The following is a 17,438-nucleotide window of genomic DNA, read 5'->3' on the forward strand; positions in this document are numbered from 1 at the left end:
GTGCAGCCCCGCCCCCTGACTTCAGCCTTCCCTAGGGGGCTCAGGGCGCATTGCTTAGGCCTCTACTGTGCGCCCCACGCTCGGGGGGCGCTGGGGCGGGCTGCCAGCCCCGGGGGTCGGTGTCAGGCAGGGAGCTCCCGGAGGGGCGGAGCTGGGGCCGATCGGGAGGGGAGGACCCGCCCCGGGTCCGAAGCCGGCTTGGACTCCCAGCCCGGTGTCCACCGCCTGGCGCCCCCTCATTGCTTGGGCAGGGAACGCCACCGGCAGACCCAGACTTGGAGAGTCAGCCCGGAGACGGCCAGGACCCCGAGGCCAGAGCGCGCCTTGGGGCTCCCAGAAGCCCCGGGCTGTGCTCTCTCCAGGCACCCCACGTGGAGCCCGCGGGGCCGCTCCCGCGGGTGCCTGACCCGGAGGATGCCCTCCGTGGGGGCCTGGTCCTGAGCCGAGCCAGCGCTGCCCAGGCCCGGGGTCCGGGCGCTCCCGAGTCCTGCGCTGTCCTGCTTCGCTGCTACAATGTAACGAGTATGTCCGGGAGGCTCCAAAGGGGAAGATGAGCCGGAGCTCCCCGGGGCCTCGGCGGAGCCCTGGTTCTTAGTGTGAACCCACGCGTGGATCCTTCCTCAGATGCCTCCCGGCGAGGCCTGACCCAGGAGCTTCCCCGCTGCCTGCCTCAGTGTCCTCGCTGTAGAGCGTGGACGGCGATGACACCCAGGCTGTGGTGCAGATTCAGTGAGGTAACGTCCGTGATGCGCCATGCAAAGTACACACCTGCGTGTACATAAGCCCTTGATACAATGTGATCAAGTGAGAGTTTTCGTGAAACATTTAGTAAAGCGTAGGAGCTGCCTAGTAGACTGTGCCCTTCTTCCTCGCTTGGTGATGGCCAGGACGGTGTTATTAGATACTCATTATGGGCACAGGAGACGCAAACACAACAATTCTGCCCCAAGGACCTCCCAGACGACGCTGAGAGGAGCAGAGAAGGGAGGAAACAAGCCTTTCTGGAGAGCCCGTTGTGTGCCACACACTGTGCAAAGCACTTTACAAACAGGACTTCATCTGATCTTCACGCCTGGAGGAGGCTGGTGCTAGTGTTGTCCTCATTTTACAGCTGAGGAAATGGAGACAGACGGAGGTGAAGTGACTTTCCAGGATCTCGGCATCCGAGGTCACATCTGAACTCAGATCTCCTTGCCTGAAGAACTAGTGCTCTCTCCACTCAAGCAGCCCTCTAGCTGACACTTAGGTACCGGTGTACTTGTGAGAAGAAACTTCCAGAACTCCAATTCCAAGGAGTTCGTAGGTGTGCTCACAGAGCAGTGGCGTCACAAGTGAAGGTCCCTGTTGGTAGAAAATCTAATAGGAAGTGAAAGGTTTAAAAAGCTGGGGGCCAAAATACAGGGGTCAGCCTAGGACAGAGCCCACCATGCTTGTCAGAGATGAGAGAGGTGGCCTGCATCTCCACTGGTGTCAATGAAGCCAGGACTTCCCGTGAAAGCCCCAGGGCTCTGGAGACAGAAAGCAGACAGTGGGCAGGTCTCCGGGCTGGCAGCAGACGAAGGACAAATCTCTCAAAGCAGATAGATCACTTTCTAATCCCTAGAGGGAGGACCTCACTGAGAACAGGTTCTCAAAATGATCCCAGTGCGTGATTCCCCACTGTTCTTTTCTGGGTGGTTCTATCTCAATGAGATGTTTTGGCTGCATTTGCTCTACAAGTCCTGCCTGACCTATACTAGAGCATTTCCTGGAAGGGGGGCTCAAGCCACATTGGTCTATTTATGGCTAAACATTCACGCTGACCCTGAGGAAAGCATTAAGCCCGTAGTGAAGACAGTTTTGTCATGAAGAACCTAGATTGGGGGTACACACTTTTAATATTTATTTTCATGTGAGCATGATTATCTAGCCAGCATAGAAGAAGCCAGAAGAGCTGGGTCTGAGAGTGCTCACGGGCGCCATTCTGAGTGGCAGAACAGGCGCCCATCTGCATTGAGGGAGGGAGTTTCCTCACTGGGAGTTACCCACAGATCTGGTCACAATGTGAAGACTTAAACTTGTGCATTTAAAACAGTAGATTTCTTTTGAGGAGCAGAATTTGACCAAAATGTAGAAGGCACATGAAAAAAAAATCGTTTTTGTATTATGTCAGGCCTAGAGGCCTAAGGGCTACCCGAGTCTTACCTTACCTATCGCAGGTCTTCAGCTGGCCAAACCGGATAAACGTATGAGAGAAGAGACTTTCCAGAGTCGAACAAGGGTTAGGCTTTATTCAGGGTCTTGGTTACATGTGCAGGGGGAACTCTTCCTGAGGAGAGAGAAATCTCCCAAGGAGGCAAAGATCTTACAGTAAGAGATTGGAAATGGAAGTGGAAGTGGAAGAGAGGGGAGAGGGAAGAGAGAAGAGAGGAGAGAGGGAAGAGGGGCCTTCTGTCCTCTAAGGGCCCCTCAGCACTAAGAGCGCCTTCAGGCTTTCCTGACCCTACTTAAGCTGTCCTGCCGCATAGTTTGCACCTGAATACCGTGCCTGTTAGACAACAATAGGTGTGCTCAGACCCCGGACCAATCTCGAGGGTGGGGATGCTCTCTCCCAGCACGTTTCCCACGGGAAGAGGCGGAAATGCACGAGATAGCCCAGTCTCACACCTCAATTCCCAGCTGTTCCCTGGGGGGCCTCATGAGAACTCTAAGGTTTAGAAGTCCTCACCTTTACCTGCCCGAGACTGTCCACATGGAACTGAGCTTACACCCCCAACAGTATTATGAGTGTTCTTAACCTTTTTGGGGCCCTGGCCTCCTTTAGGGAAAGTCCAGGAAAGCCTGAGGACTTTCTTCTCAGAATTGTGTTTTTAAATGCTGAAAATAGAACCCAGAGGATTACAAGGCAATTGTATTGAGATGCAGTCTTTAAACAAACAAATACACCAGGCCACATTAAGTGAGATTAAGAACGCCTGCTTTAAACTATGGAATTGGATTGCAGAATGAAGCAGACCATTTTCTCTTGTGTTATGTTTTGTTTTTGTCTTGTTTTATGGTTTCTCCCATTCATTTTAATTCTTCTATGCAACATGACTAAGGTGAAAATATATTTAATAAGAATGTATGTGTAGAACCTGTATAAGATCGGACACCATCTCAGGAAGGATTTGGGAAGGGAGCAGGGCATAAGGGAAAGGGAGGGGAAAAATCTAAGATATATAAAAGTGATTGTAGAAAAATGAAAACAAATAAAATAATTTTTAAAAGAAAAAAAAAAAAAGAACGCCGCTTTAATCGTGAAGACAATAAGGGTTTGTTGATTGAGGGAATGACTGCCACAAATCATTTCCACTCCACTTGACCAAAAAATCTGCTCCAATTCAACAAATTCAGATTGAGAGGGACATGGGACACAAGTTTGATCTGCAGAATATGTCTTTAAAAATTCCTGAAACCTTATTTTAGGTTTCCGTGTCAGATTCCTGGAGATCTTCCCAGGCTAGTTTCTGCTCTGATATAATGATGCAGGTGGCCCAGCTCCCAACATCAGGAGCCCCATCCAAAAGCGTGCTGGCCAGGACATCCACCCCTTCCTAAATGCACTTCTCCACATGCCACCAGAGGGCGCTGGGTCCTGAGCCCCATCAGCCTGGCCAGCTCACTCTTCTGAGAGCTCCGTCTCCGTTTTCTGCTTTAGCTGGGAAGCAGTGAGGGACTCTCCAGGGAAACTGCCCATCGTATTTAACAGGAAATGTGACTGAGCAAAGGTGTTCTCATTTGGACTACATTTATCTCTTCTTCTGGAACCCGAGCAAGGTCTTCAGCTCTCCCCAGATTCTCTTGCCTGTTGAGACAAAGCAACATAAAAAACCAAAGGCAGCTAAAAATAATAAAGTTCCCAGAGAAGAGGAGGATGCCATTGCGTTCCCGTGACCCTCTGACTCACATGAGTTTGGACAGATTGTGGCCCAGGGCCACGTGTAACACACATTGGGCATGTCTTTTGGAGAAACAGCTGCTTGAGGCCATCCAGGCTGAGAGGGCTTCAATCATCTGGCATCCCTCCCTCTGCAGCCATGCATTTCATCTTGGGCGTGAAGCCTCTGCAACCTGAAGAATTCCCATATCTGTACTGTCCCCAGCCAAGGGTCACTGGACCTCTGCCTCAGTTCCCTGTCCCTGGAGGTCTTCAAGTGGAGTCTGGTGATCCCTTTCTGCCCAGGTTGTTATAAAAGGGATTCTCTATCCAGAAAAGTCTGTGGGATCCCCTCTAACTCAGAGCCTGTGATTCTAGGGGTAAGGGTTCTATCTAAAAATGAGGAGGTGGAGCCCCTTTGTTCCTCTCTTAGATGGATCCACTCTGGGGCGCCTCTCTGTGCTAGAAGACAAGAGCCACCGGCCAGTTCAGAGCTCCTAACATCCTATCTATCCATCAGTCCCTCCACTCATCCAGGCATACTTCCTTTCTTTCTTCTTGAAGCTCTGCTCCTTCAGCATGCCCTCCCCCAATCCTCTCCACCTTGCAAAGGGAAAGTCTCCCAGTTTTGGATTGCTGGGCATGATATCTCCCCTGCTTCTTGCCGTATGCGGATGGGGGAGGGGGAGTCTCTCATCCATTGGGCTGTAGCAGAAGCTAAGGTCAATGGACACAGTCTCAGGGAGATAAGAAGCAAAGCCCAGACTTGGATCTTACCAACTTCAGACCTCAAAGAATGGAAACAATTCATGCAATCTATAAACAAGGGTTAATCCTCCAAGGAAGGAGGTGTGTATTTTTAGGCTTTCCATAGCCAGGCCAAATTCAGGAGCATGATGGGATGAGGAGTAGGGTGTTTGTGCATATGTACAGGGATGTGTGTGTATGTGTATGTATACATATACTTGAACATGTATATAGAGTGTGTATGTATAATAATGGTAACAGAGAATGCCAGCAGGGATAACGGGCCCTGCCCACTGCCCTCCCTTGGCTTGTGACTTTCTCTCCCCCCAGACCCTCTGTCCTTCCCCTCCTCTCAAGCCAAGCCCAGGGAACAAATAGAAGAAGCTCAGTCTCCTTACCAGCACTACTCAGTCCTGGTACTTACTACTAAGTACACTAAGGCAAGGTCTAGACTCTGGAAGGACAGCCCTTCCTTCTTCCCTGGGAAGTTGTAAAGTAAATCATTGACTTTCCCTTGTAGCTTTGAAGCCCCCACCTTCAAAACAGTATGCCACTGGTTTCAATCCAACCCTCTCTCTTCCTGGCCATCTCCAGCTCTTGATTTCTATGGCCTTTTAAGATAATTGTGAATTTGGGGACCCTGCCTGTGGTTATCAGCTTGATCACATTTTTGCTGGCTTAAGAGAGAAAGTATTTAAAAACAAAAAGGGAAGCAGATTCCTAAGAGGCAGACTTTTCCAGAATCCCAGGAAAAGACATCAGGCTCCACATGGCTTCTTCTAGGGCACAGGGCCTGGAGTCAGGAAGACCTGGATTCAAATCCAGTCTCAGACACTTACTGGCTGGGTGACCCTGGGCAAGTCACTTCACCTCTGCTTGCCTCAGTCCCTCCCTGTGTTTTTGTGAAGATCAGATGAGATATTTGTCAAGTCCTTAGCACCATTCCTGGCACATAGTAGGCACTTCATAGAAGCGTGTTTCCTTCGTTCTTTGGGGATGCTTGGGGCAACTGTAGGCCAACACAATACTCTATGTCACAACAGTGGCCAGCATGTATATGGTGCTTTAAAGTTTATCATTAGTATTTCATTTGATCCCCACAAGGGAAGCAGGTGCTATTATCCCCATTTTACAGATGAGGAAACTGAAGTAGAGGTCTGTCTCAGAGATCCCCCAACCCCAAAATGCACTGATTTACTGACCAAACCTCACATTCCCATTCATAGAACAGGCAGGGAGATGGTGCTGCTGTCTCCTAGGGCAGTCACTGGGACATGGTATGAGCAGGGTGGGGAAGGATGACTTTGGAGGAGCCCAGTATGGGTCTTTAGAGAAAATCGTTACACAACCTGAAAAATCCCACACCCAAATGGAACAACCCATAAGAGGCACTAACCCCTGGGAGGTGAAAGGAGGACCTGATCATTCAGGCTTGGGTGGCAGACACCCTTCAGGCCAGCCCTGACCAGGCGTGGACCGTGGCTAGCACTTCCAGGGAAGGGCAAATGGCATGCTTTGCCATCTTCATTGCTTTTTAGGAGAAGGGCTGACTGACCCCTGGGCCTTTAGGAGCCTCCCCTGGGTAAGAGTCAGTTTGAGAACTGAGCCACCTGTGGACTGGCCACACCCTGACCCCTCCCATTGAGTCCCTGTTTCCTTTCCATGATCTTTCCTCGCCTGGGAGTTTGGGCTCCCAGACAGGAGCTGGAATGTCTTTGGTGGGGAGGGGGGGAGCTCTCAGATAAAAAATGCCTTCTTTTAATAGGTGTTGGAATAATAGCTGCCTGGGCCACAGATGTTCTGTGTGGCCCCAGAGTCTCACAGCTGGGAAAGAAGCACCATGAGTCAACATTTGAACCCAGATCCTGCAGGTTCTGAAGTGGCGATCCATCCACCAGGCCCTCCTTGCTGCAATAATACTGTGGTGTGCTTCCTGGAGGGGGTGGGTGTTGCTACCCAAAGTAGGAAAAGAGGGTGAGTCACAAGCCAGACCAACCATATATGGGCACTGACCATGAGTGAGCTACAGGGAGGGGCAGAATCATGAGTCAAACTGGGGGTGGTGATGAAATAGTATTTTTAAGTGATTCTTCTATGTAGGAAAGTCACAGACTAAGCTTGGAAAAAGCCTGGGGCAGGGGGCAGGGCAGGGAATCTGCAGTTGGTGTCAAGCATAGAAAATCATCCCTGCGAGCAGTTCAGTGACTTAGAAAACCACAAAGTCACATTATCTATGTTGTATTGTATTTTTTTTTTTTACTTTGTTAAACCACTCCTGATAACATTTAAGGGGACAAAACTCCGGAGTTTTGAGTTCAATACTTTGCTTTAAACAAATTTCCAAACCATCAGCAACCAAACCTCCCAGGAGGAGGCTTCCCATGCTCTCCCTTGGGGAGTGGAACAGGAAGCTCGTTGCACTCTCTCCTTCCCCTGCCTACCTTTGCAAATGGGGATCTCACCCTGCTTCATGCACAAATTGCTGGTAACTGGCTCCATCTGCTCTGATCACACCTACCACACTTCTCTCTGTTTTGCCTTAGGTCAACTGGAATTTTGATTCTCCCTAGACCATGATGGTACATGATTTATGGAATCACAGAATTTGAGGGTTGGAATGGACCTCAGTGACCACCTAGTCCAATCCTCACACCAAAGGAATAGCCAGTATTATCTACCTGACAAGTACCCATTTCTCAGGGAGGGAAAACCCATCTCTCTGGAGGAGCTGTCCACTTTGGGATAGCTCTCAGGGATAGAAGTTTTCCCTGAATTGACCCCTTTGTGACTTCCCTCCTTCTGAGGCCAAGCAGAGCAAAGCTAAATCTTCCTCCATGTGGTGGCCATGCAGATACATGAATATATGTTCCTCCTGAGTCCATGTTTCTCCTAGTTCCTCCACACCCTCTCCCCATGTCTCATGGACTTCAGACCCTTCACCATCTCCACAGCTCCAGATTATGAACATCCTTGAATTCTGGAGCCCAGAAGTGGACACGATACCTCAGAAGAGTCTGCCCAGAATAAAGTACGAAGCAAAGGGCTATCAGTTCCTTTTTCCTAGAAGCTTTGCCCTTTCCACACAGCCCATTGGCGTCTCTATGTTACTGCTGACTCAACTTTGCAGGTTAACGTACAGTCCCCAGCCTCCGCTTGTTCAGCTGATTGTTTGAGCCCTATCCAGCTTGGTCTTTAAGCACTTTACAAATATCAACTCATTTGATCCTGCCAATGTCCCTAAGAGGTAGGGGTTCTTATTGTCCTCATTTTACAGTTGAGGAAACTGAGGCAGAGAGCAGTTAAGTGGTTTGTCCAGAGTCACACAGCTAGGAGATGTCTGAGGCTGGATTTGAACTCAGGTCTGCCCAACCCCAGGCCCAGTGCCCTAACCACTGCACCATCAGTGGCCTTATCTGTACATTTGATGGGCAGGTCATCTATGCCTTTATCTGGTCTAGCATACGCAGATGCCTGGGGCCCCCCCCATCAGAGACCAATGTCAGATTGACATTGAACCAACAGCAACTACTTAGCCCGTCATTCCAGATTCATCGAATGCACTGTCTTCTAATCCACATCTCTCCATCTTCTCCACAAGGATACCTTATCAAAAGCTTCACCAAAATCTGGAAAAACTGACTGAAGTCTTCCTCTGAGTGACTAATTCAGGAGTCAGCAGAGTATGGCCTAGGGTCCTCATCCTGCCCAGTGCCACCTGTATAAAAATGTCCAGTATAAGAATGCAAAAAACATTTTTAGCTTATAGGTTATACAAAATAGGTGACACGGGCCAGATTGGGCCCAGGGACCAGTTTTCCTGTCTTCAGTCTCGTTGAACAACCCACTTAAAAAGAAATGAAGTTACTTTGGCATGTTCCTCCTGGTGTTGGTCAGTCATAGAACCTCATGAAGAGGACTTTCGCATAAAAAGATGGTCTTGGGTGGCAGAGAACAGTGGAAGCCTGTACTGTTTGCCAAGCACAAACAAGCCCACTCTCATCTTCTCATTCACTGCCCAGCTATGGAGTTGTCCACGACAGATGTTCTGACAGACTGGCCCAAGGAGGTACTCACAGCTGCAGGTCACAATCTGGCCACTGTCCTTTGCATCTATTTTCCCCCCAGTGAGGACACAGAAGAGAAACTTTAGATATGGTCATTCACGAGATTAGTATGGAGGGAGATACTCTTGATTGTCACTAAGACACTAGCTTTTCCAGGGGAGGGTGTGTGATCTTGACCTAGCATGTGATCAATCCCTGGCACTCATCTCTGCACAGAAAACAAAGAAGTAATTCAGTTCTGCCAATGTGAATGGGTACCCAAAGCTTGTTAGGACCTGGATACTTAAACCCAAGGTATTTAGATTCAGCAGCTCTCAAATGTGAAAGGAAGGAAAGGAAAGAAGGAAGGAAGGAAGGAAAGAAGGAAGGAAGGAGGGAGGGAAGAAATGAAGGCAGGAGAAAGTGAGGGAGGGAGGAAAGAAGGAAGAGAGGAAAAAGGAGGGAAATAAGGGGAGGAGGGAAGAAGGGAGGAAGGAAGGAAACATGTATTTATTAAATGCCTACTCCCATGCTTAGTACTTTACAAATAGCTCATTTGACCCTCACAACAACCCTGGGAAGGAGGTGCTATTATTATCCCTATTTTATAGTTGAAGAAGGAAGAGGTTGAGGGACTGACTTGTCCAGGGTCACAAAGCTAGTAAGAATCAGAGGCTGCATTTGAACTGAGAGTCTACACTCTGTGCACCAGTGAGCAGAAGTGTCAGTGGGCTGCCAGTGCTCTCTCACATACATGTGTGAGCACCAATACCACTCAATGACAACAGCCAGGGTGACCACGAGAAAACCAAACAGAGAGGCAGAGACGGGAGACAGAAAGAGAAAGAGAAAGGGGATGGGGTCAGAGACAGAATTCTGCAGAGTGGTTGTTCCTGAACTACAGTCAGCTTGAGCTTATTGGAATTTGCACTTATGACCATTATTTAACATTCACCATTCTCTGTCTTTCTCTTTTTCTGAACAGACTTAGATGACACGTCCATTTACATGCCTCATCACCATCCTGAAGCCCTCTTTTTTAATGACAACTCCCATCTAGATAGCGCTTAAAAGTTTGCCCATCTCTTTACAGCCATCCCCTCATGTGAGCTTGCTCTTCCTGGGCAGCAGACATTCCACCCAGAGCTCTCTCATTTGTGGTGGGAGATGTGCAGTCCTTCACGGCTTTCCCATAAGTGGCTCGTTTCCAGGTGCTTGGACATTTTGTCTTTGGTGTGGAAGCTCTGGCTTTGGGACATGCCAACTGGATACTTTTCCTGTTGTGGTTTCTTTCATGAGATGGTCGGTGGGTTCTTTCTACTTCTGCTTTATCCTCTGGTTCTAATCTGGCAAGTTATTATTTCTTAAAATCAAGTCTAAAGGCCGTTTTTTTCATGGTTTTTAGAGTCAGATGATTCTTAAATTATCTCTTCTCGATCTGTCACTAGGTCAATTGCTTTTGTTTATGTTTATAACCATGATAATGTATTAATAGCATAACATTTACACTAAGTTTTTCACAGATAGGTCACTTGATCTCCCCAAGACTCTAGGAGATAGGTGCTATTATTATCCAGGGAAGACTTATCTACTTAATCATGAAGGAGCTGTAGTATGCACTGGTGAAATGAAGACCCATATCCTTGAAATATGCTTGAATTGGGTGCTCTAATCCATTCATTAGCCTCCTTTCCAATTTGCGTTTGTAATAGAGAATCCATTAATGAGGGAGGGAAGAGAAGGGAGCAGTCCTTGAAGCAGGCATAGAAATCCCTTGCCTGACTATTCCTTGGATTCTTCCAATCCAATCAAGTATGGAGACTCATTCTCCTTCAAATCCTATGGCCATGAGTGACTGAGGGTCTGAGCCTTCTGGATGACCATGGAGCCATAACTGAGGAGTCATGAGATGCTGAGCCAGAACTGAGTCTGTATGCTAAAGGACTGATGCTCCCTTCCTCAGCCCCTTGGCTCTTTGTCTTCCTGTTAGTGAGTGAGGCCAGAATCCCTAGAAGCTGCTGGGTCAGGGTGAGACTCAGCAAGCTATAGTCCTCTGCCTGGCCCCCATGTGCCCATGAGGACATGGTACTTTGGTAGATTTTGTGTTTTCTCTGTCGTGAAGCTATATCCAAAGCAATTCATGACCTGATAGCCAGTCTTCTGATATTGAGACGCTCCAAACTTAGCTAGGCTGGTAGATACACAATCTGAATTGGACCCATTTTAAAAGCCTGGCTCACTGGCTAAGGTCTAGGGGAGATGGCATTCCACTGACATGACTTTTGAGAACTCCACTACATAATGAGGTATCAGAACAGGCCTTTGGAAGAGGGACTGCAAATCATGTGGTGTAAAATCCAAGAAGTGAATGTGGGGCGTTTCCCTATTTCTAGACCTTGCCCAAGGTCACGGGTTCATGAGAGAAAGAATATGTTGGACGCTGAGCAGGGCAAAAAGGAAATAAGGGATATGGGGAGTGTTCTGATATGTCACCCCAGCTGGCATCCATCTCCACCATCTTTTAAATAAGTATTGCAACATCCTAGTGTTAAGCAAGAGAGTTACAGGAAAGATTTGTTCTTGGATGATACAATAGAAGCTTTTTCCTTTTTAAGGAAAATCAAACCACTTTCATGTCCATATGAATTTCATTCAGTTCCAAATTCATCGCACCATATAGAAAGTCTTCTGAGAAGTGTGGGAGAAGGGCCAAGAGCTAAAGAAGAAACAGAAGAATGGGGAAAGTGTTGGAGGACATGGGGATTATGAAGGACAGAGGTCAAATTTGGGAGAATTTGGGAAGAGGAGAGCCAAACGAAGAGAAGAATTGGAGAAGAATGGAGCAGAGGAGTCCATGGAGGCTCCCGAGGTGGAGGAACAGAAGGAGAAAGAAAAAAGCAAAAAAAGATGGAGAAAAATTCAAGAAGAAAAACCCACAGCAAAAGGAAGAGGACAGTCAGAAAGAGAAGGTCGAACACTTTGGTAAGACAATGTTAATAGGGCAATAAGCAAAGGGAAAGAATGTGAGTGAGGCTGTCCTGGTGCCTGCCAATGACATAAGGAGACAGAGAACTCTCTAAGTCCTTTGCCCCACTGGGGTCTCCAGGGGAGCGACTGGCAAGTGGACAAAAGACTGAAGATCTCACTTACAGGAGGTATGGGGAGAAGTCAAGAATGGGCCAAGAACACGCGTGGAGTGATCAATGCTTAGATTTCTGCTGAGGTCATGGACTGCTAGCTCTTCTCAAAGTTTGGTCCATTTTCCCTCCTAGAATGAAGATAAAGAGGACCAAAGAATAGCTCTCCACTTTCCAGAGTAGCAAGGAGAATCTAGTATTCTATAAAACAAACAAAACAGGGATTCCATGTGGACAAAATTTTTTACAAGGATCTAAAGGACAGAGGGGAATCATGACCTGTGCCCAGAAGCTGAAGGGTACAAGATTGTGACAAAAAGGAGACAGAGAAGAAGGGCCACTGAATAACTGAGTCTAAGTGGCCAGTTGTGACTATTCCCGAGAAAAAAAGACTTGGATCCTTTGAAAACGAGGGAGCCTTTTTCCTCTACGGAATGATATGAGTTAGATAAGAGACCAGCCAGTAAAAATCAAAGGAAGAAAAGATTGTCAGTTCTCTGCTGAGAAAGACTTATCTTACCTAGAGAGAAATAAAAGAAAAAAGACATAGAGAGAAAAGGAGACAAAGAGAGACAGAGAGAAAAAATAGAGAGGAGAGAGAGAAAGAGAGGTGTTGTTTTCCTGGGACATGGAGCCAAGACCTGACAAACCAGATGACTACTGTCTACTTCTAGAGATTATATATACGCTCTCAGAAGGGATGGAGAAAGCATTGCTAGAAATTACCTCTGCACAAATAACATGCCCTCCTCCCCCTCTATTCTAGTGTCATAATCAAACCAGCTTCACCATTGTTCCCAAACATGGTGTGTCAGCCTTCTCCCCTGGGGGTGGCACTCACCCATCCCTGTAACATTCCAGATCAAAGTTTCCATCTCAGAGTGTGGGGCTTTCAGGGAGGAACAGCCCTCTGGTGTGAGGGCTGCCAATCCACCTTCAGTGTCCACTACACCCAGCTCTCCCCTGTGATTCCAAGAAGCTGCAACACTCACAGCAGCCACACCCTGGTAAAAATCATCTGGGCAGAAGGGCTAAACTAGGTTGAGGGTAACCGACAGGTTTCAAACCCATTGATGAGTTAAGGGAGTATCTGCTCCAAGCATGTGAAGACTTCTCCCAGCAGAATGGGAGGATGGGAACAATTCGTTCCAACAGCCATGAAGGCAGATGAAGCAGGCTCTGTGGAGTGCTCAGAGCTTGGTACAGACATGGACGACACCAAGGTCATCCACTGCATCCCAGGCCATTCCCAGTCATCCTAACTAACATCCCACCACTGGCCTTTGATGACTGTGGAAGAGAGTGAGCCTGAGGACTTCGTGCAGTTCTGCCTCACTTAAATGTAATTCACTGGAAAGTCAAGACATGATCCTGTGATATCACTGGTCTTCTTCTAAAACAAAGGCTGAACAACAGATTATAAGGTTCCTTAAGGGCAGGGACTGTCTTTATTTACCAACAGCTAGGTTGTTCTGTGGATAGAACACTGGACCTAGAGTCTGAAAGACCTGAATTCAAATCCAGCCTCTTACTAGCTGTACAACCTTGGGCAAGTCACTCAACCTTTGTCTGCCTCAGTTTCCTAAACTGTGAAACCTACTTCCCAGGGTTGTTACAAGGATAAAATGAGATCGTATTTGCAAGGTACTTTGCAAACTTTAAAGTGATATTAATGTGTGTTCTTGTTTTTATACATGTGCCCAGCACTTTGCGTGGTACCTGCCATAGTAAATCCCTAATAACTGCGTTTTCTTTTGTTCATTCATTACACAATCTTGGTCAAAAACCTGAAGGTGTTCAGGGTCACAGATGGTATTTCCCAAACTGCTGCTGTTCAAAGACAAGGGCTTCAAAGGAGAGAAGTATATTTGGGAAGTAAGCAGATGGCTAGCAGATGGCATCGGAGAGCAGAATTTGGATATGGGGATTACAGTTTAGAATGCTGGAATGTGGGACTCCTGGTCCAGGAAGGAATGCACCAGAAAAGGGCTGCTAAAAATGCATTTGTCTTGGGAGTGTATTCCAAAGGGCTTTACAGAAAAAGAGAATGAAGGGCAAAGTGTTTATTATGCACCTACTATGTGCTGAGCTCTGTGCTAGGTACTGAAGAAACCAAAAAGCAACAGCTTGAATGTTCTGTTTGCTGTACAGCAAATCAGCCCCTGGGGCTGGATTAAAAGCAGTTGGTCTGCAAAAAATTTGGATATTTTGGTGGTTTTAAAATTTGAAGTGTGAAATGCTGGCAAATCAAGCAAGCAAGCATTTATTAAGTACTTACTGTGTGCCAGACACTCATAAGGGGCTTACATTCTAATGGGGTTAGGCTGTGTTCAGGGAGGACCAGCACCTGGGGATGGGGAGGGCTACTCACCCACCTTGGGTCTCCACCTGTCCTCCAACTCTCACCTGTGGCTCCAAGAAGCTGTAGCATGGGCAGCAGCCATACCCCCATAAAAGTCTCAGCAGATCGACTAACCCAGGTTGAGAGTAACTGACAGGCCTCAAACCCACTGAAAACTCATTCCTTCTATGGAAGGGCAGATGTTCCAAAAGCCATGAAGGCAACTGAAGCAGACCCTATGGAGGGTATAGAGCTTGGCTGGACATGGAAAACCCCAAGGCCACCCACTGCATCCTGGGACATCACTTTTCATCCTGACATTCGTCTTGCACTGGACTTTGATGACTCTGGAAGGGAGTAAGGCTGATGACTCTGCAACTCTGTCTCCCTTAAATCCAGTTCACTTCCAGGGACTTTGTTCATGATGTCACTGGTTCTCTTAGAAATGAAGGATGAACACTATTCTAAGGAGGGAGTAGCAAATACATGTTGGGTGGAAACATCAGAACGAGGAGAACCTCACTGATCCTCTGGGATGGCCCTAGAACCCTAAGTGGGAGATGCAGTCGCCTTCTGGGGATGAGTAGGAGTTGGGATAAAGGATTCCCAGAGGCTGTGAGGGTTACAAAGGTGTGGACCACAAAGGAGAATGGGGAGTCCCTATCTCCATGACTAGTATCCTGATGGATTTTCTTTAAATATTAGGAAAATTAAGGTTTCCCCTTTACAATAAAATATAGTAGAGTGAAAGCCTGGGATTTGGGGGGGGGGGTTCTCTTTTAAGTAATCATAAAGTAGCTACTGCTCACAATCTAGTGGTGAGAACCCTTCTGACATGCTAGCCTCACAAAGAAGAGATGACAATGGAGCCATGGTCATTTTTGTCAGAGAAAACATCAGGCAAGGTGTCCCCTATGATCCCTGCTCAGGTCACCGCTCTAGGCCAGGGGACCTAGGCCCAGCTGGACAAGACCCAGGACAGGTACAGCCAGGCTCAGCTAGGCCACAGTCACAGGAACCCAAGCAGAAGTAAACTAGGGCAGAAGAGCTTGGCATCAGTTCAGGTGGGGCCCCTCCCGGGTTCGGGAAGCTGTCTGAGCACAATCCTAAATAGGATTCCAGACCAGCCGAGCCAGAGAGGCAAGGGGGCCTTAGAGATCACCAAATCGTACACTACAGGGACCGCAAAAGAACGTACAGTTAGGATGCAGCAGACAGAATTTAGACCAGGGATGCTTGTCTTCAAAGCCAACCTTTTTTCTACAACAAATCTTTCATTTAAAAATTCTTACTCACAGATTGGGGTTCTTAAAACCTTCAAGAATCTTCTGCTCATTTGTTTTTTTCTTTTAAAGAGAATTCTTTATTTACTCTAAAATAGCTTTTAAGGGGTCTAAAGAACCACAGTTTCCTCTTCTATAAAATGAGGAAGGGCAGAGCAACCTCAATGACCCAAAGATCCCTTCCATCTCCATTAAGATGATCCTTTGGGCATCTGTTTTCCTGAAGCAGCAGCATCTCCACCACCTAGGAAGGGGTTTGGGGACCCAAACCTGCTGTTATTTTTAATGCCCCTCAGGTTTGTTCTGGCACTAGAAATTGGTCAGCTGATGAGATAAGGCAAATGAGCCAGGAGGCTACTGAGTTAGGGGAGTGCCTACCCCAAGCATGTGAAAACATTTCCAGGCCCACAGAATAGGCGGATGTTCCAACGGCCATGAAGGTGGCTGAAGGAGGTCCTGTGGAGCACTTAGAGCTTGGAAGATGCCAAAGTAATCCACAGCATCCCAGGCTATCGCCAGTCATCCTGACTCTTGTCCTGCCACTGGACTTTGATGGCTTTGGAAGAGAAAGTGAGGCACATGATTTTATGCTACTTTGCCTCACTGAAATCAGATTCACACGCAAGACATCTCCATCATCCATTAATTTATCCCAACATCATGATGTCACCAGTTCTTTTCAGAAGGAAGGATGAAGAACAATAGGGGTCTGGACTGGAATGTCCATGAATGAGCTGTTGGGCTTAGCCACGATGGACCAGTGCAGTGAGTGTTACAACGTTCTTCAGACATTTTGACCCAGTGATCCTTTACTGTGTTTTGTGGAACAGTAACCTAATCAAGACTCCCACTCCTGCAGAGGACTTTTCAAACTCCTTTCACCATCCCTGTGCCTTCTCCCTGGCCACCACATCTGTATAATATAAGGCAGAGGCTGTCTCGCTTTCTTTGTATTCCCAGGGCTCAGTACAGTACCTGGCACATTCACTGCACTCCAACGAAGTTATTGACAGTGAAGAACCATGTAGAAGATAGCAGCTCAGACTGACTCCCCCCATCAGGGACACTCATCCTTCTCTGTGCACTGATTCTACCACACCCCCTCCATAATGGAAAGTTGGGTCTTCCCCAGAGAGAGGGCTGCTGCCACATCAATTCTCTGAGGGTCTTAAGGTAGCTCTTGTGAGCTATTTCTACTAGCACTGTAACTTACATTCCCCCACCAATGTATGTCCCATTGATAAATCAACCACAATCTCAATGTTAGTTCAAAATGTACTGAAAATGCAAAGTAATCAATCACATAGTGTTTAGGTAACCCTCTTCCTGATCAAACTGAACCAGAGCAGTGCACACAGGTCTATGGGGAGAGTGGGTGATAACAGATATTCCCAAAGCATGAGCCAGGGTAGCTCACAACCCTGGAAGGGGTGACTTCAGTGCCCTCCTTCTGTCTCAGGAACATTCTAACTGTAAAAGTTCTTCGATAAATATAAAGTCTATGGAAGTGGACACTCTTAACTGAATTGAGCTACCCCACTGTTCCACTGGCTCCCACCTCCCAAGCCTGACAGCATCTCAGCGGGCCAGGCTGATCTACTACTCCTGCTCCTATGAGATCCCTCTGTTACTTAACACCTCCTACCCTAAGCACGCCAAAATCACTTTGTGTGACCTATGTGTGCACAACACATGTACACATGTAGATATAGGGGTGTGCTGATACGTGATTAGCAACTGGCTCTCAGGAAAAATTGTACACAGGACACACTTTTAAAATTCATGCACCTTGGTAACATTGTTTGCATCACCTTTTTAAGTCTAGCACCTAGACGATCAACAAAACAATAAACCAAGTCCTGATTTCTAGCATTTTCCAGATTCCTAAGCCTAGATGCTCATACTCAAAATGTAACAATCAACTCTTGCGAGTCAACTCAAGCTGGCTCCCAGATAGATAGATATGATGTCTTCCTCTATTTTTAGTTT

The sequence above is a fragment of the Notamacropus eugenii genome, chromosome 7 (genome assembly GCF_028372415.1).
Source record: "Notamacropus eugenii isolate mMacEug1 chromosome 7, mMacEug1.pri_v2, whole genome shotgun sequence".
In the NCBI taxonomy this organism is placed as follows: domain Eukaryota; kingdom Metazoa; phylum Chordata; class Mammalia; order Diprotodontia; family Macropodidae; genus Notamacropus; species Notamacropus eugenii.